The sequence below is a fragment of the Rhinolophus sinicus genome, chromosome 13, assembly GCF_057876585.1.
Source record: "Rhinolophus sinicus isolate RSI-liver-muscle chromosome 13, RSI-T2T, whole genome shotgun sequence".
NCBI lineage: Eukaryota > Metazoa > Chordata > Mammalia > Chiroptera > Rhinolophidae > Rhinolophus > Rhinolophus sinicus.
The window spans coordinates 19,224,811-19,245,363 of record NC_142513.1 but is presented as its reverse complement, the minus strand read 5'-3'; the positions used below and the strand labels follow the sequence as shown (position 1 = coordinate 19,245,363).

The 20,553-nt window shown below is 44.8% G+C and overlaps 1 protein-coding gene across 8 annotated transcripts in view; it reads left to right on the top strand.

The window, feature by feature from the left end:
* The window catches only part of DLGAP4 (DLG associated protein 4), a 234,140-nt gene that overhangs the window by 21,840 nt on the left and 191,747 nt on the right, over positions 1-20,553 (top strand). For 2 of the 8 annotated variants that reach the window (XM_074317781.2, XM_019732775.3), the window contains exon 1: positions 20,333-20,552. The exons of 1 other annotated variant lie outside the window; for it this stretch is intronic. The gene's annotated coding sequence lies outside the window, so the exon portion shown is untranslated. Of the gene's footprint in view, positions 1-20,326; position 20,553 lie in introns of those variants that run through there. 5 more of the 8 variants (XM_088789145.1, XM_019732757.3, XM_074317784.2 and 2 more) reach the window with 4 other exon arrangements.

Here is a 20,553-nt window from a genome sequence, read left to right as displayed (position 1 = left end):
GTTATTGTATTTTTCATTTCTGGAAGGTTGACTTGGTTCTCTTTCAAATCTGCTTATTCTCTTTGGAGAGTCTCTTTCAACTTCCCCTATTATTTCTCCAACACACTTTTTTTTTTTAATGTGTGTGTATTTATTTTATGTTTCCAATTCTATAATACAGACATTGGAAGACTTTGGAGGATTTGATTCTGTTGTTTGTTATTTCTTCTGTCTTGCTCGGGGTGGCGTGTTTCTTGAATGCTTTGAATTTTTTCAGATTGTCAGTGAGACCTATGTCTGTGGGAATTCCCTGAGGCCTGGGTTGAGGATGTTTTCTTCTGGGAGAATTTGATTTTGCTTTTGTTGAGCGCCTGGGAACACCACCGACTTAATTGTGTTTTTTATACTTTTAAAAATTGAGCTGTTTCCTAAAAAAAGTAAAGTCTACAAGACATTAGAGGGAAACATTAGCCTATATTCTGCTATCACTGATTAGTACTGAAACTTTATACGAATTGAATAATGCAGGATTCTTTATCTTGATGTAATATTTGTGAGATTCACCCCTGTTATTGTATATAATAATTAGCTGAGGAGTATTTCTTTGAGTGAATGTACCGCAGTTCATGTATCCATTCTCTTGTTAGGGACATTTGGGTTGTTTCCAGTTTGGTGATATTATGAATGAAGCTGCTATGAACGTTCTTGTCTATTAACTTTTGATGAAGATAAACACTTATTTTTATTGGGTAGACTCCCAGGAGTGAAATTATTGGGCGATACAATATATGGATGTTTGGCTTTCATAGATTCTGCCAAACAGTTTTCTGAAACGAATGTGCCAATTTACTCTCCCACAAGCCACCTATGAGAGTCCCAAGGGCTCTGCATCCTCATGAGCACGTGGCATGGTGTGTTTTTCATTTTTGCCATTGTGATGGGGATGTAGTGGTATTTCACTGTGGCTTTAATTTGTATTTTCCTGATGATTAATGATGCGGAGCACCTTTTATGTTTATCGGCTCTTTAGATATCCTATTGATGCATGTTCAAAGCTGTTCCCTCCTTTTTTTTTTTTTTAAAGAATGAATTTGAATTCACTGGGAAAGTAAAGTGGTACATGTTCCTCATACTGTGTTTCCCTGAAAATAAGCTGGGTCTTATATTAAGTTGTGCTCCAAAAGATGCATTAGGGCTTATGCAGGGGATGTCATCCTGAAGAATTATGCTAGCGCATATTTTCAGGTTAGGGCTTATTTTCGCGGAAACACGGTACATGATAACTCCAGCAGAGAGTAGAGCAGTGGTGCTCTAGTAAACTGGCTCTTAGAAATTTGTAGTATTTTCTGCCTTCCGTGTAAATACTCCAACCATGGCCAATTTCAAGCTACCACCTGAATGGCTCACAAAGTTCCTGAATATTTAGCAAATGGCTCCCATGAGCCAATACACGGTCTGGAGTAGTGCCTCTCCTGAAACTAACTGATAGTTCTGTAGCAAAATATGTAAATATTCACACTAATTGGTATGAAACAGACTCACATCCATTCAGATTTTTGCCTGCAATGAGACAACCACCAATTAACAATAAAAGAAGAACTTTCCATTTACAGAGCTCTTTGGATTTTCACAGTGCATGTAAAAGATTGTGGGTCTGTATCGGCTTCTAGCCCACTGATTGCAGATTTGCTGAAGTTGTTGGGGTACCACAGGAAATCCTCCTGAACTTGTGTGTGTACAGGAGTGATCCGTGATTTTGAGCTAACTGACCTTCAAGGTCCCTTCTAGTTCTGGAAGTCTACAGCTAAAAATTAAAGAAATATTCCATTAATTATCCACTTTGCTTTATTAGATTTCAGCATTGCTGTGGAATAGATTCTTTGGAAATGTGACTTCTGGAGGGAGCTAGTGAACCCAGAGTTAACTATATAGCTCTTCCCACAAAAGGTTCTGGAGTCAGGCTGCCTAGGTTCCAACCTTGGCTCCACCCCTTACTTTCTCTTTGATTTTGGGTGAAGTTAAGCCCCTCGGTACCTCCGTTTCCTCATCTGATCATGAAAACCGAGGTTACAAAAAATGGAATTCTTGGGGACCATCACTGAGCTGCCTGCTGGGGGCTTCCTCACACCTGGACCTCAAATCTTGTCAAGTGTCTGGGGCAGTCAGAGTTGGTGTGTGTAGGACGGACAGTTTTTAGTGGCAACAATAGGACCTAACATTGCCCACACTTGGAGTAGGGGTGTCTTCCCTATCTTTCTCCTTTGGTATTCCGTGCCCACAGTGGCTGGTTAGGGCAGCTACTTGGTCAGTGGTGCTCAGGCCCAAGGCCAGTCCCCTCCCTCAGGAAATCCTGTGCCTACAGAGAAACATCTTGTCCCAAGCCTTCCCCAACCCTGACAAATGTTTGAAATCTACCACTGTGAGATATGTCAGACACGGTTTCTTACGTCTTTTTCTTCCTCTAGAGCCCATCTGGAGTAACGTGATTTAGATCTGTCTCCTCTCTCTGAAGGGCGTTGGAAGCTATGATGGATCGTGTCCTGTACTGCCAGGTCCAAGGGGAGCCTACTCGGCAGGGGTGGGGGTGGAGGTTTGTGTGGCTGAGAGGAGGTGTGAGCATAGCCAGTGGCCCCTCCAGTCAGACCTTCATCATTCAACTCAGTGATGTGTAGTCTTCAGATTAGGTTGTCTCGTCTTTTTGTTACAGATTCGTAGGAGCGCTTTGTATGTTCTGCATATGAGCTCTTGGGTGGGTACACGTATTGAAAACATACTTTGTCCCAGTCTGAGGCTTGCCTTTGATCTCTCCTAAATGAAGATTTCAATTTTAATGAAGTCTAGTTTATCATTTTTTTCTTTTATCCGTAGTCTTTCTTTTATCTTTTAAGAAATCTTGAAGAAATGAAGATATTTACTCATGTTTTCTTCTAGAACTTTTGTTTTAGTTTCCACATATAGACCTACGATCCATCTTGTATTAATTTTTGTGTATGATGTGAGGTAAGAGTTAAAAAAATTTTTTTTTAGGTAGATATCTAGTTTTGACAGCACCATTTATTGAAAAGACCATCTTTCCGCCCATAGAATTGCAGAGGCACCTCCCTAGCCAGGGGGTCATATATGTGTGAGTCTGTGTTGGGACTATTCTGTACTCTGGGCCTATTTGTTTACCTTTGCACTAAGGCCACACTGTCTTAATTACTATAGCTTATTTTTAAAAATAACCTTTTTATTTTAAAATAATTGTAGATTCACATACAGTTGTAAGAAATAATGCAGAGAGATCCCACGTACTGTACCCAGATTCTCCCTGTGGTACATCTTGCAAAACTATAGTACAATAAGACAACCAGGACATCGACATTGATGCACTCTACCAACCTCAGTCAGATTTCCCCAGTTTTACTTGTACCTGTGTGTACGTGTGTGTGACGTGTGTGTTTCTATACAATTTTATCGCACATGTAGGTTCCTCTATCCACTACCACAGTCAAGATACAGAACATTTCCATCACAATAACCCCTCCCTTTGGTAGCCACACCCATCTCCCTCCCACATTCTCTCCGTGCCACACATCTGTCATCCCTAACCCCTGGCAATCACTAATCTGTTCTCCATTGCCATCATTTCGTCATTTCAAAAATGTTATATTAATGGAATCGCACAGTATGTGACCTTTTACAATTGACTTCTTTCGCTCACCGTCAATTCACCTGAAAGCCACCCACGTTATGTGTCTCAATAGTTTCCTCATTTTTATGGGCAAGTAGTATTCCATGATAGGGATGTACCAATTTAACCGTTCACCCAGTGAGGGACATCTGGGTTCTTTCCAGTTTTCAGCTGTTATTAATAAAGTTGCTATGAACACTCACATGCAGGTGTTTGTGTAAATATCAATTTCTAGTCTCTCGAGTGCCCAAGAGTGCAATTTCTGGGTTGTATGGGAATTGTATGTTTAATATATATATAGAGATTATATATATATACTTTATGTTTAATATATATATAGAGATTATATATATATACTTTATTTTTTACAGCAATGTTAGGTTCACAGCAAAATTGAGTGAAAGATACAGAGATTTCCCACATACCCCCGTCCCCACATTTGCACAGTCTCCCCTATTATGAACATCCCTCACCAGAATGGGACATTTGTTACAGTCTATGAATCTATAGTGACACATCATTGTCAACCAAAGTCCATAGTTTACATTAGGTTTCACTCTGGTGTTGCACATTGTATGGGCTTGAGCAAATGTATAATACGAGAATGTATCCACCATTGTAGCATCATAAACAGTGCTTTCACTGCCCTAAAACTTCTTTCTGCTCTGCCTATTCATTCATCCTTCCCACTCCACTAATGTCCGGCAACCACTGATCCTTTTACTTTACCCGTAGTTTTGTCTTTTCCGGAATGTCACACAATTGGAACCGTACATAGGAAGCCTTTTCACATTGGTTTCTTTCACTTAGTAATATTCATTTAAGGTTCATTCATGTCTTTTCATGGCTTGATAGCTCATTTCTTTTTTGCATTGAATAATATGCCATTGCCTGGATGTACCTGCCGGTTTATCCATTCACGTACAGAAGGACAGATTGGTTGCTTCCAAGTTTTGGCAATTATGACTAAAGCTGCTATAAACATTCCTGTGCATGTTTCTGTATGGACAGAACTTTTCAACTCATTTGGGTAAATACCAAGGAGCATAATTGCTGGGTCATATGGTAAGAAGCTGTCTTCCAAAGTGGCTATATCATTTTACACTCCCATTAGCAATGAAATAAGAATTTCTGTCGCTCCACATCTTGGCCATCATTTGGTGTTTTCAGTATTTTGTACTTTGGCTGTTCTAATAGATGTGTAGTCTATTAGACTCATTGTTTGTTTTTGTTTTTGTTTCAGGTGTACAAAACAATGTAATAGTTAGAGATTTACTCCCCTCACAAGTGATAACCCCCCCTTCCCCATCATTGTTGTTTTAATTAGCAACTGCCTAATGACATAAGATGTTGAACATCTTTTCATATGCTTACTTGCCATCAGTATATCTTCTTTGATGAGGTGTCTGTTCAGGTCTTTTGCACATTTTTATAATTGGGTTGTTTGTTTTCTTATTGTTAAGTTTTTAGCGTTCTTTGCATATTTTAGATAACAGTGCTTTATCAGATATGTCTTTTTGCAAATATTTTCTCTCAGTCTATGGCTTGTCTTCTCATTCTCTTGACATTGTCTTTCACAGAGCAAAAGCTTTTACTTTCAATGAGGTCCATCTTATCAATGATTTCTTTCATTGATCATGACTTTGGTATCATATTTAAAAAGTCATCACTATACCCAAGGTCATCTCAGTTTTCTCCCATGTTGTCTTCTGGAGTTGTATAGTTTTGCATTTTATATTTAGGTCTATGATCCATTTCAAGTTAATGTTTTTGTGAAGGGTATAAGGTTTGTGTCTATATTAATTTATTGTATATTTTATGTCCAGTTCCAGCACTATTTGTTGAAGAGACTACCTTTAACTCCATTGTATTACCTTAACTATGTTAATGTGGATCTATTGCTGGGCTTTCAGCTCTGTTCCGTGAATCGATTCTTTCACCAATACTGCACTGTCTTGATTACTGTAGCTTTATAGGAAGTCTTGAAGTTGGGTAGCAGTCTTCTGACTCGTTCTTCTGCAATAGTGTGTTGGCTAGTCTGAGTCTTTTCCCTCTCCCTATAAACTTTAGAATCAGTTTGTTAATATCCACAAAATAACTTGCTGGGGTTTTGATTGGAATTGCACTGAACCTATGGATCAAGTTGGGAAGAACTGATATCTTGTCCATGTTGCGTCTTCCTATCCATGAATGTGGACTATAGCTCCATTTTTCATTTAGTTCTTCTTTGATTTCTTTTCATCAGAGTTGCATAGTTTTCCTCATACAGATCTTGTACATATTTTATTTATATCTAAGTATAAAGTATTTTGTACCTTAGGTTAAGTATTTATAAAATACTTATACCTTAGGTTAGATTTATACCTAAGTGTTCCATTTTGGAGGATGCTAATGTAAATGATATTGTGTTTTTAATTTCAAATTCCGCTTGTTCATTGCTGGTATATAGGAAATCAATTGACTTTTGTATATTAACCTTGTATCCTGCAGCTTTGCTACATTCGCTTACTAGTTCCAGGAGTTCATATTTAGTTTTATAAAAAACTGTCAAACTGTTTTCCACAGGGGCTGTACCATTTTACATTTCCACCAGCAATGTATGAGTGATCCAGTTTCTCTGCATCCTTGCCAGCATTTGGTGTTGTCACTACTTTTTACTTTAGCCATTTCGATAAGCATGGAGTCATATTTCTTATAGTTTTAATTTGCATTTCCCTAATGGCTAATGATGTTGAACATCTTTTCTTTTCTTTTTCTTTTTTTTAAAGAATTTACTGGGGAAGGGGAACAGGACTTTATTGGGGAACACTGTGTACTTCCAGGACTTTTTTTTTTTTTTTTTTTTTGCCAAGTCAAGTTGTTGTCCTTTTAATCTTAGTTGTGGAGGGTGCTGTTCAGCTTCAAGTTATTGTCCTTTCAGTCTTAGTTGTGGAGGGCGCAGCTCAGCTCCAGGTCCAGTTGCCGTTGCTAGTTGCACCCCGCAGCCCACCATCCCTTGCGGGACTTGAGGAATCGAACTGGCAACCTTGTGGTTGAGAGCCCGCACTCCAACCAACTGAGCCATCCGGGAGGCAGCTCAGCTCAAAGTGCTGTGTTCAATCTTAGTTGCAGGGGGCAGAGCCCACCATCCCTTGCGGGACTTGAGGAGTTGAACTGGCAGCCTTGTGGTTGAGAGCCCACTGGCCCATGTGGGAAGCTAACCGGCAGCCTTCGGAGTTAGGAGCATGGAGCTCCAACCAGCTGAGCCACGGGGCCGCTCCGAACATCTTTTCATGTGATTATTTGCCATCTGCATATCTGCTTTGGTAAAATGTCTTTTGTCCATTTTCTAGTTTGCTTTTTTTTTCTGTCGAGTTTTGAGATTTCTTTTATATTTTCTAGTTACTAGTCCTTTGTTGCACATATTTTCTCCAAACTATAGTTTTCAATATACCCTGAAATCTAGTAATGTTAGTCCTACAGGTTTATTCTTCTTCAATATACAGTGGACCCTTGAACAATGCGGAGGTTAGAAGTGCCAATCTCCCACACAGTCAGAAATCTGCGTGTGACTACGGATGGCCCTCCGCATATACAGATTTCCAACTGTGGAGTTGACCCTTAAACAACTCAGGTTTGAACTGCCTGATCAATTGAAAAAAAAATTGCATATAAGTGAACCTGTGCAGTGCAAACTCATGTTGGTCAAGGGCCAGTTGTAGTCTCTACAATTGAAATCCCTTTGAATTTTCATAAAAATTTTAGAATAAGCTTATCTAAACCTTGCGAGGATTTTGACTGGGATTGGGATCTATAGATCCATGTTGGGAAAACTGACATCTTCCAATCCATGAACATGGCATGTCTCTCCATTTGTTCAAGTCTTCCTTAATTTCTCTCTTCAGAGTTTTGTAATTTTCAGTGCAAGAAGTCTTGTATATTATTTGTTAGAGTTATTCCTTGATCTTTGTTGGGTTTTGATGCTATTGTAAATGGTATTGTTTATTTACATTTTATTTTTAATTGCTTGCTGCTTGTATATGTAAATGCAATTAATTTTTGAATATTGACTTTGTATACAGAGACCTCACTAAATTCACTTATTAATTCTAATGCTAATTGCTTGTTGATTCTTTTAGATTTTCCACAGGCACAATATGTGACACCTGTGAATAATGACATTTTTAACTCTCCTGTTCCAATTTTGTACACTTTTTTTCCTGCCTTATTATACTGGCTAGTCTGTGGACAGTTAATCTAAAGGAAAAAGCATTCAAATTTTCACTAATAAGTATGATGTTAGCTGTAGAGTTTTGTAGATACCATCTATAAGAGTAACGAAGATGCCTTCTATTCCTAGTTTGCCAAGAGTTTTTATTATGGATGGGTATTGAATTTTATCAACTCTATTTTCCACATTTTTTGAGGTGATCATTAAAAAATATCTGTTAAAGTGGTGAATTATGTTGATAGGTTTTTGAATGCCAAACCAATTTTGCATTCATAAAATAAATAACATTTTGTCATGATGTATTATGCTTTTTATATATCACTAGGTTATGTCAATATTTTGTTTAGTATTTTTGCATCTACATTCATGGAGCTACTAGATTACAGTTTTTCTTTCTTGTAATGTCCTTCTCAGAGTTTGGTAACAAATTCAGGCTGAAATCATAAAGTCAGGAAATCCTTTTCTATTCTCTAGAAGAATTTGTAGGATTAATGTTTTTTATTCTGTAAATTTTTGGAATAATTCACCAGTAAGATCATCTGAGCTTAGAGTTTTCTTTATGGGTATGTTTTAAAATACAGATTCAATTTCTTTAATTAGGACTATTCAGAACTTTTGTTTCTCCTTGTGTCTGTTTTGGTAAGCAATGGTCTGTTTTCAAGGAATTTGTCCATTTCAATAAAATTATCCAATTTTGGACATAAAAGCATTTATAACATTCTCTTATTACCTCTTTAAATGTCTGTAGCATATGTATTGCTGTCCTTTTTTCATTACTGATGTTGATAACTTGTGTTATCTAATTCTTGTTTTTTCTCTTTCTCTTCATCTTTTTTTAAGGAACCAACTTTTAGCTTTGTTAACTTTCAAGTTCACTTTAAATTGAAATTTTCAGCTTGAATTTTTTTGTATCACATCAATACTTAAAATTCAGTCCTAAAACCCATGTGGGGGCCAGTCAATGTCCAGACCTTCTCCGGGGAGGTTTTTCTATAATCCCACCCACCTCCCTGGAGAAGGTCTGTACATTGACTGGCCCCCATGGGTTTTAGGCCTGAATTTTAAGTATTGATGTGATACAAAAAAAATTCAAGCTGAAAATTTCAATTTAAAGTGAACTCGAAAGTTAACAAAGCTAAAAGTTGGTTCCCAGGCTGAGGGACCTGGGTGGGATTATAGAAAAACCTCCCCGGAGAATTGTCTCTGCTGTCTGCCGCAGTGAAGCAGGATTAAAATAAAATAAAAAAAAGAATCCCTTTTTCATTGCTTAGCTTGTAGCCCTTCCTTAGTCCATAATTTATGCAGGATGATTCCTGACTCATCTGGCTCTGTGCCATACATGGTTCTTAGACATTGTGTTACCTGAACTGCAGATGTCTGCATGACATCCCACAGCTCCAGTGTAGGTTGAGCTCCTTGGTCTTGTGTTCCTGTTTGGTTGCTGGCATGGGAAGATTTTTCTACTTTGCTTTCAGATTTACCCATTTCCATATCATTTTCTGAAATCTAGCATTTTAAAATATTTCATAGTGGGGGATTTTAGTATCACTCACCTTACGTCTTTGCATTGGCTGTTCCCTCCATCTGGAATGCTTTCTCCCAGGTAGCTGCAGAAACGTTGCCTTCACTCTTTTCCTCAAAAATTTCCTTTTCAGTGAGTGCTACCTGACTACACTGTTTAAAATGAATAGTCTGCACCAACTCTAGCACTCCCTATTCCTACTTTTTTCTTTCTTTCAGAGAACTTATAACCATCTAATATACTGTATCACTTACTTGTTAATTATGCTTTTTGTGTATTGACAGTTCCATTTTCTAGATGTAAGCTCTAGGAGGGCTGGATCTTTTTCTGTTTTGTTTACGGAAGTCTCCCCAATTCCTAGAACAGTGTCTGGCACATAGAAGGTTCTCAGTAAATATTCCCTGAATTAACTGAGTGAATAAAGGAATGCTTCCGGGAACTCAAACCCTCTTCTTGGACAGAAGGAGGAACCGGGGTCTAGAGAGGGAAACGGATTTGTCCAGGTCACCTGGAGAGGGGATGGCAGAGCCAGGACCACAGCAATTATCCGTGGCCTGTAGTGAGCACATTACAGTTTTGAAGTACATTCATTGTCTCCTTGCAGCCTTGCCCCAGGCCCCCAGTGTGGGCAGGGAGGAAAAACAGTCTTCATTTCATAACACTGTGGGCCACTTTCTCCTTCTGGAAGCATAGTCATCCTCGGCTCTGTCCCAAAGCATTCTCTTGGTTTTCCTTCTGCTTCTCTGCTCACAGCCTCGTCTGCTCACCTCTGGAAGACTGCTGTTTCTTGAGGTTCTTCCCAGGTCATTTTCTTATTTCCCTTGATGTCCTCTCTTTGAAAGACCTTGTCCATTCTGTGCTTTCAATCACTCTCTCTCCGATCCCAGTGTCTCCTGGGATTGAACATTTTCCTGGACATCTTCTTACAAACCTTGGGATGACCGGGAAGCTCCTTGGGTGCAGGAGAAAAGCCTTGACCTTGAAGACAGAGTCGCTGGCTCCATTACCCCCACAGTGAACCGTTGGCTCAGTCATCACCACTCTCTGAGCCTGGAATTTTCTCTCTGAGAAAAAATAGTGTTGACCTCCTAGGGTTGTTGGACGATTCCAGGATTGGAACCTTCTTGGCTGCAATCCAACCAAAGCGTTGGGTTGACAACTGTGGGGACAGAGCCCCAGAAAGTAGTTTCCAGGCTCTCGGCCTCACATAGGAAGGTGCTGGCTCAGGTAGTAAATGGCCATGAACTGTGATTGGATGGCCATCAGCTGTGGCTAGTTGGCCGTCAGCTGTAACCAGTGAGCCATTGGCCACTAATATAACTGCTGTGGCTACGCTAACAGAGAGGAGAAGAATGGGGGCTAGCAAGAAGATGGCGGCTGGGCTGGCAAGCGTGGATGGCAGTTTGCGGACAGTGTGGATCCAGCTTCCAGTGAGAGTATAGTGCCGCCAGAGAGAATATAGTGGTATGACTCCCCTACTTATGGCTCCGTGGGTGTTCCTTTTTGGCCTCACCATATCCTGCGTTCTTGTGTGGGGAGTGGGAGCAGAGACCCCGCAGGCCACCCCGCACGACAAATGGCGCAGCGAGCAGGGTCTCCCGCATGACAACAACTCTTTGTAGACTGTAAAACATGGGGCCCCTAGAATCAGCAGTACTGCGTGTCCCAGGGACATCTGACATGACAAGTCCACAGGTGGGGCTGCCTCCTCCTGCCTCCCCTTTTCCCTTTGCCCAGACCTCCAATCTCAAGGGCAGCCATACCAGCCACCCACACCAGAAACGTGAGCCCCATTTTTGCCTCCTCTCCTTCCCTCACCCCACATTAGGAACCATCAGCAACAACTGTTGATTCTGCCTCTGACTGCTCTCCCACCTGCCTCCTTCCTGTCTCTTTTCACAGCTCCCACCCAGCCCAGGCTCCATCATCTTTCCTCTGGACAGTTGGGGTGGCCTCCTCACTGGCCTCCCTGCCTCCCCTTTCACCCCCTCTTGACGGCCGACTTCCACACTGACCACCAGGGGGTTCTTCATTAAACAATGTCTGATCACATCTTCCCTGGGCTCTGAAACCCGCCAGCTCACCTTGGCCTCTACGATGAAGGCCAGGCTGTTCCCCTGTTTCTCAAGGTCTTTCCTCTCGAGGCCCCTGCTCTGGCCTCAGCTCTGCCGTTTGCTTCTCCTTGAATCCCCTGTGCCTCCTTCCTTTTGTTCATGCCAGTCCCTCCACCTATAACTCCCTGCCCTCTTTCCCTGCCTGTGATGGGGTTGCCATAGCCCCTGTAGTAAGACCCGCGCTTCAGAGTGGGAGAATGAAAGGCAGAGTGTAACCTGTGCCCACACAGCTCGGAGGTGTGTTGATGTGATGGTGAGCCTACTTCTGCCAGACACCTTTGGAAATAACCTCTGCTAGGCTTAGCTATCAGATATGAGAGCCGCCTCTAAACCCAAGATTTGGACTGGTGGGTTTAACAGATGGGCTGCGTGGGTAGGGCCAAGTCGAGGACACAAGGGCATCAGGTGGACCAGATGTCTGCGGGGTCAGGTATGTCTATGAGATGCTCTGAGTGGCTTTGGCTGTCCCTCTGCTTGGGTTGATGGTGTCAGTATCCTGGTGATATCAGCCTCGGAGCTGGCCTGAGAGGGCTGAGGTCAGAAAGGGGCTGAGACCCATCGGTCTCATCCTTTCATCTCTCCCCCTCCACTCAGGGTCCTTGGGGTCCCAGCCACACTCCTGGCCACACCCCGTAGCAGCACTCTGCTCAGGTCTCTGGGGCAATTCAGCAAGTTGTCTTCTGTGATTTTAGCATAATCTGGGACTTTAGTCTGGTTCCACCAATTGCTCCTTTTATAGTCTTGGATATGTGAATTTACTCCTTGGGCCTCAGTTTCATCTCTGAAAAATGGGGCTGGGATATTGGGAGGATCTGTCGAAATGGCCCCTCTGAAGCCTTTGGTACTGAAATATATGGGCCAGTGGTGCCTTTTTATCCGTCCTTTCACCCTTCTCACTTCCCCCACACTCTGTGAATATTTCAAGGGAGAAGACTTTGTCTTATTCATATCTGAGACACTCCTCCTAACCCATGCCTGGCCCAGGGCCTAACACACACAACAGGACCTTTAGTGTTTCCTGAATTGAATCAAGTGAAGGAGAGCAATCTGGGGGGATGGGCAGTGTCTGGCCAGGGTTATTTGGACATGGGGTAAGGGCAGCCCCAAGTACACCTCCCCGTCATGTCACACGGGCTTTCACTTTTGAGTCCTACAGACCCGGGTTAAAATCCTGACTCTGCTCTTACCTGCTGTGAGGTCCAGGGCATGTGATCACGGGTCTCCAAGCCTCAGTCCTCATCTGAAAAGGGGCGTGGAGTGATTCCCAGCTCAAAGGGGTGTGATGAGAGCCAGGCCTGACACACAGTAGGTGCTCAGGAAATGGGATCCAGCCTGCCCTCCTTCCCTCCCTCCCTTCCATTCTTCCATGTGAGAGATGTCTCCAAGGAAACGGGAGAAATTATTTTAAGAAAAGAGCCGAGGGCTCTGGTGGGAACAGATGGTGGCTTGGGCATCTGGAGCCAGAGGCAGGTGGCTCTGGTCCATCAAGGAAACAATGGAACCCAAGCGCCTCCCCATCCCACAAAACACCAGCCAGGGCCTGGAAGTAAATCTATATCAAGGGGCAGAGAAAAAGCATTTCTGGCATCACGGAGCAGGGACTGAACACTGGACCTGGCGGTGTGTTTGACTCACTTGACGACCCTAGAAAAGTCCCAGCCCTCCAGGTTGTTGTCCTGTGGGCAAGTAGGAGGCACTGTGACAAGGGGCTGGGAAAGGAGAAGGTAGGATTAGAGGAGGGAACTGAATCCTAGGCTTAGGGCAGTGTGAGTGAAGGTGCTCCTGGCCTGGCAGGACTTCATTACTCACTCACTCACTCACTCACTCAGTTCATATCCACTGAGCATCTTCCTGTGCCAGGCAACGAACTCACTTGATTTCAAGTCCTCCTTCCAACATCCTCTTGTGACATTTCCCCCTATTGTACAGATGAGGAAACTGAGGCTCTGAGAGGCTAAATGAGTTGCCCTGGTTCACAAAGAAAATCAAGGATTCTTTCCAGGCTCATCCTCATTTTCCATAGCTGCCCATCACCTTGAAACGTTGAAACTCGTGACTCCTCGGAGGACCTCAAGGTTGTGATGATCCAGCCCTTGCTGACCTTTCTGGCTTCACCTGTGAACTCTTGAGGCTTCGGCCCCAATGATCTGCCCGTAGTGGCTTCATGGGCCCAGTCTGGCCTTTGTGCACACGGTTCCCTCATGCTGGGATGTCCTCTCTGTTCTCCCTTTGCTCATCAGACTAAATCCTGTGCAGCTCGGGCATCACCTCTTCCTAGAGGCCTTCCTATATTTCCCCTATACTCGGTCAGGGCCTCTCTGGGAATGGTGGGTTTTCTTGGGTCTCCCCTGAAGAGGGCAAGCCTCCTCAGGCCAGAGATGTTCCTCCTGCAACTTTGCATCCCCAGTGCCCAGCACAGGGCTTGGCCCAAGTGGGTGGCAGTGAACACTGAATGAATGGAGGAGAGAAGGAGCACTGTGGGGTTTCCACTACTAGCTGAGCTCATTTTATTCTCCAAACATTTCCCAGGCATTTCCTCAATGCCAGGCCTGATGCCAGCCCAGGGATGACAACAACTCAGGCTTCCAATTCACTTTGTGGTTTACAAAGTGTTCCCATGGTCAAAGTCACAACCAAAGTAGATGTTTGTGCTTGTGTCCATTTTCCCGATGTGGAAACTGAGGCCCAGAGAGTGTGATTTGCCCAGTCACAGCCAGAATGCAACAAAGCCAAGATTTGAACACAGGCCTACTCATCCCTTCCCACACTCCTTCCACACTGTGAAAACAAAGCAAAAGAATACACGAATACTCAGAATTACTGGAAAATGCAGGGAAGAAGGAAGGGATGAAGTCCTACCTACCCCCCACAGGATATATTTCATTAACAGGTTGGGAATCTCCTACTTATTTTGGCTGAGCCTATGGGTGTAAGGAAGTGATCTAGCCAAGGTCACACAAGTGCAAGCAGCATAGTCGGGATGCCAGACTATTGGATGCCACAATTCGAGGCGAATTCAACGTGGCCTGCATCTCAAGGAGCTATTTCCAGTCTTATAGGAGAGATAGAAGCAAACAGGTGTTAGTTTGGGTTCCCCCAAAAGCAGTTCCTGAGATAGGGACTTGAATGCGGGTTGTTTTTTGGGGAGGTAATCCTAGGAAGCAGGAAGGAGAGAGTGTGGAGAGTAAGACGGAAGGAGAGAAAATCAATAAAAGATGCATTAGCAAGCGGTCACTGGAACTCCATCATGTTGGGGACCTTTGGAGAAACAGTGGAGAAGACGCCTCAGAACTGTTTCCCTGAAGTAAGCGAGGCTGGGCATTTACCCCCTGACTCCCATCCCCCATGACTGAAGTTTGACCCCGAGGGTGTCAACTCCCCTAAGTTCCCAAGTTGTCCTGTGCTGGGGCTGAGAAAGCTCTTGTGACCTCAGAAAATCCAGAAAAGTGGGAGATCTGGTGAGTGTTTGTGGGGCACCAGTGTGTGGGAGCTGTCCACTGCAGCTGCAGCTGGACTCCAGGGTGGGTGCCAAGAACGTTTGCTCTAAGGGGTTTGAGACGTAGTGTGTCTTTGTCACCAGAAGTGTTTTGGGAATATGTAGTTTACAACACTGTATTGTATACTTGAAATGTACTAAGCGGGTAGATCTTATGTGTTCTTACCACATGGAAAAAACCCAAAACTCTGTGAAGTGATGGGTGTGTGAAGAAGCTTGACTGTGGTGATCATTCCACAAGGTGTACATATATCAAAACATCAAGTAGTACAACTTACATATATACAATTTGTATTTGTCGATTATGCCCCAGTAAAGCTAAAGGAAAAAGAAAGAAATGCTTGATGATACTAAGGGGGGGGGAATGAAGAATTTGGGGGGATGACAAACTAGGAATGGAGAGTGGGGTGTAGAAGTCAGGGAAAATTTCCCTAGAATAGGTGACATTCGAGTTGAATTTTGAAATGTGAGTCTTCAGTGGGGAAGAGGCATGCCAGGAAAAAGGGCCTGCCCAGGCTGGGATGGGAAACCTCTTATCTTCAGGAGAGACCGCAGAGCCTGTACCTAAGGGGTGGGACTTGAGCAGAACTGAATTAGCAGAGGGTACAAGGGCCAAATGTCGAAGGGCTTCAAATACCAGGCCAAGCAGTTCCAGCTCTCTCCGCAGGTGATAGGGAGACAATGCAGGATTCTCAGCAGAGGCGGGACACAGTCAGATCTGTGTAATAGAAAGATGTCACTGGGACAGGTGTGGTAAGGGGGGCACTGGAACAGGAGCCCTGGAAGGAGGCTGCCAAGATAGTCCAGTCAGGAGATGCAGAGGCTGAGCCAGGGCAGGGGGAGTGACGGCAAGGAGGGGTCAGACCCAATGGCTCTTTAGGGGAGAGAAAGTTCCGTGAGAGGGATGGGGCCTGGAGAGGGAGGCCAACCCATCCTGGCTGCAGGGGCCCTGGATACTCCTTCCTCTCCACTTCCCCAGGGGCTGGCTCAGCCTGACCTGATTTGGGGCCAGGCATCCCCTGTTCCAATCTTGACGGATCTGGACATTGTCTGGTTTGGTTATAAGCCAAGTCTCATCATTAGCTCGATGTGGTCACTCCCTGGATCTGGTCATTCTCAGAGCTGGTCATTTATTACCCAGGGCTGCTGGAGGCCACCTGCTGCCAAGTGGACTCTCTCCACTTGGTTTGAGTCATCCCATCCTCTTCCAGGGTCCTTCCTGAAGCCCACATCTCTGGTCCCTGCACAGTCTGAGCTAGTGGGCTGATGGCAGGGAGTGGCTGAGAATCTGCCGCCCAGGATGCCACAGCCTCCTCTGGCCGCATCAGCTTCCTCCTTGTCTCTGGGCCGGGTCGGGCAATCATCCCCTCGTCCCACAACCTCTCCCCTCAGCGCCCTGAGCACTCCATGCTGTGCTTGTGTTTGAACACCCTGTACTCAACTCTCTCATCTCTCTCAGTCTCACCAGCTCTCTTTGAGTCTCTGTGAGTCTCTCTCCCCATTAAAATATGGACCTCAGGTCCACACAACTGAATTTCAAGTCTCCTTGGCTCATGACGTGATCTCAGCATTAGTCCATGCATGGCCTTATGTCTGTGATATAATACAATATAGTATAAACATAACATAACATAACATGTACACCTGTAACCACTGCCCACCCCAAGAACTAGAACAGAACCAAAATCTGACATCCACCTCTGCACTCCACCGCAGAGGTCACTAATATTCTGCATTCTGAGTTTATCCTTCCCTAATTTCTTTGTTTTTTTGTTCTCTTACATGTATGAGTGCCTAAACAATTTCTTGTTTGTTTTTACTCATTTATTAATTTTATCTTAAAAGGTATGCTGTGTACAGTCTTCTCTTTTTTTAACTCCGTGCTATGTTGGTGAGAGTCTGTCCATGTTATGTGTGTCATTGCAATTCCTTTGTTTTGAGGGCCGTGTGACTATTCCACGATTTATTTGTTCATTCTCCTGTCAATAGATAATTGGATTGTGTTCAGGTTTTCTGCCTTGACAAACACTGCTGCTCTGGATGTTCTGCATTGCTCCTAACATTCTGCAAAATGTGGTCCAGGGACCCACAGCCTCGGCATCATCTGGAAACTTGTTAGAAATGCAGAATCTTGGGCCCTGCCCTAGATCCGCTGAATCAGAATCTGCCTTTCAACAAGGTCCTTGGGGGATTCCTACCCATGCTAAAGTTTGAGAAGCACTGGCTGAGGGTACGCGTGCACAGGTGTCTCCTGAGCACACGGATCTGGGAGATTTGCTGGGTCACTGTGTACACTGGTGCACCCTCCCCTCAGCAGTAGGGAAGAGCTGCAGGGACCTCCAGCTTCCCTGACACTGGATATTGTCAGCCTTTCTTGTTTTTTCCAATTGAGAGGGTGTGACTTAGCATAGCATCATGGTCTTGATTTGCATTTCCCTGATGACCGATGAGGTCAGGCATCCCCTCATGCATTTCCTGGACATCGGTTTCCCTTCTGTGAAAAGCCCTACTGGTTTTTGCATCTCTCTCTTGGGCTCACTCAACTCAACCCCTGCCTTTGCATTTGCTGTTTTCTCAGTCTGAAATAGCTTCCCCCTTCACTGCCCAGTGGCAGTTCTTCCAGGAAGCCCTCCCTGACTGCTGGTTGTGAGACTATTCAGCCTCACAGGCAGGAAAATCTGGTGTTACTGTCCCTTCATTGCGTCTCTTAGAGCCTCGTCCTCACTGAAGAGATTGCAAATCTGTACAACTTGGCCCCGACAGAATAAAAAAAAAATTTTTTTTCTATTTAGTTGCCATCATTCAAAATGTAGGAGATTTTGCATTTAAAAAATTTTGAATTGCTTATTTCTCTTGAAAAACTATGAGAAGATGTGTTCCCATTGGGCCTCCTTTCCTACATGGCAACAATCAGCTGGCGCTGAGTAGGGGCTGCCCCTGCCAGACCATGTGTCACGGTCCCCATGACTCCATGCTCACGCCCTGCTTAGGCCCTGTCAGCATTTAAATTGTGTTCCTTGCTGGTTGTTTACTCCTCTAAACCTCTCCCATCTTTCCTCTCGCTCTCATAACTCTGTCTCGGTCCCCATTGCTCAGTCCTTCGAACTTTGTATCTGGACTGTCACACCAGCCTCCCTGACCTTTCTTGTCTAGTCTTGCCCCTTCAATCTCTGACCATATCACAACCCTGCTCAAGAACCAGCAATGGCTCCCCACTGCCTTTACAGGCACCCCCTGATTTTAAAAAAAAAGTATTATTACATTATTGAATATTTCATGTTCACAAAAATGTCTAAGTCGAGAGATCAACATAACATAACAAACACCCATGTACCCACCATCCAGCTTAAGAAATAAACCATTTCAAGTATATTTGAAGCCCCTTTTACATTCCCTTTCCTCTCTTCCTAAGGGTCACTTCTTTCTTGAATTTGCTATTTATCACTCTCATACGTGTGTTTACACTTGTATTACATATGTATGTGTCCCTAAACAATAGTAGTATTGTGCTGCATATTTTCAAATTTCATGCGTCTGGCGTCAAACTGTGTTTTCCATGTGCAACTTGGTTTTTTATCCATCAATGTATATTTTTTATTTTAAAAAAATTGTATGAAGTATAAAATTCATACAAAGAGTACACAGATCATAAGTGTACAACTCCGAATTTTCACAAACTGAATCAACAGTGTGTTTTTGAGGTTTATCCTCATGGATGTGCGTGGCTTGAATTCAGCTATTTTGAGGATTGCTGCGTGGAGAGTTTTCCATTGTCTGAATTCATCACTATTTATCTAGTCTCTGGATGATGGACAGTTAGGCTGTGTTCAGTTTTTCACTATTACCAATGATGCTGCTATAAACATCTTTGTAGAAGTCTCCTGGGACCCTTGTGAGAGGTGTTCTCAAGGGCAAAGCCTGCTCATTTCGACCTGACCTTATATCACCAGGTTGCTGTCCAGCCCCTGGCTCTCGCTGCCTCCCAGCTCGGATGATAAGGTCTTCTCAGCTGCTCTAGGCAGTCTATTCTCCTCCCTCCTGACACCCTGCCCAAACATACAACCCCTTCTTTGCCTGCCATATACTCTCCTTCCTCCCCACAGAGCTCCAAACTCACCTCTCCTTCCAGGTCCGGCTGAAGCCCCACCTCCTCCAGGGAACTCTCTTAGGCAGTGTTGGTCCTGCTTGATCATCTCCTTTGAGTGATATCCTCTCACCACAGGTGTCAAGGCCCCCAAAGACAGAGACAAACCTAGACCACACACTGGGAATGGAGAAGGGAAGCATGGGCGGACACTTAGGGAATGGGAGCCGCTGGGGTATGCAATAGATTGCTCTGGGCCTCCATGAATGTATAGGAGTTGTCTGGTAGAGAAGGTGGGAGGGCAACACAGGCACAGGGAAAGGCAGAGAAGCACTGGAACAGAAATTTCTGGGATGGGGAATGCGGGCAGGGTGAATGGATGGTAGGGAATGAATGGATGGAAAAAGGTCTGTGAGAAGCCATAAATGCTACCCTTTAACATTGTTCTGACTGTTTGCATTCAACTAGCATTCTTAGGGGACGGCTGTATGTGGGAGCCAGGAGGGTGAGCAAATTCATGTGATACCTATAACGCCAGGCACCAACAAGGAGCTGACATTCCTTATCTCTTTGGGTCCTCAACCCAAGTTGGGGATAGTATTATACTGCTGTTGTCCCATTTTACAGGTGGGCAAACTAGGGCTCGGAAGGAGCAGTATCTAGTCTATGATCACCGAGCCCCAGGAAAAATAGGATGGGTACTCAGCCCAGGTCTATCCGACTCTAGGGGTTGTTTTTAACCCCTGTGTGGCCATGCGCAAGAAAGTACCTGGAAGAGGGTTCTGCAGAAAACTGGTCACCAGGAGGGGGGCATACATTTCCAGAGGCAGGAACCCCCAAGTTCAAATCCCAGGGGCCTCCTGACTTGCTGGTGTGACCTGGGCCTGTTTTGTCTGGTGTGGGCCTCAGTTTTCTTTCTCCACTGGCCGGCCATCATCAACAAAGGTTCCTGCTGACCAGCACTGTAGTCTGGGGTTCCAGGTTTCTACGCTACCGCAGCCTGTGCTGTGTGACCTTGTGCCAGTAGCCCACACTCTCTGGGCGTCCAACCGCGGCTCTCTAAGCGCCCTTCCGGCTCGCGACCAAGCGTAGCTGGCTACGGAGACACTCCCCCTCCCCCGGGTTGCGGGGGTGTGGATGTGGGTGGGCGCTGGGTACGGCGCCCCCCACCCAGGCCAGTGGCCGGATCCGCGCCTGGTTTTGAGCGCAGCCGCGCGCCCCCCTCCCCCGCGCGCATCTCCCCGCCTCCCGCCCCCTCCCCGCCGCTCTTGCTCCTGGGGAGCCGGGCCGCGCGGCTCCTCCTCCCGCAGCCGCATCTGGGGCGCCGTGCCGGCCAGAAGAGAGGCATGGGGCACCCGCGGGCCGAGGCTGGGGCCAGGGCCTAAGCGGGCGGAACTGCGAACAGACCCGCTAAGGGACCCGAGCGGCAGCGGTGCAGCACAGTGGACGAGTGGGCCGGAGGCGCCGGGCGCAGG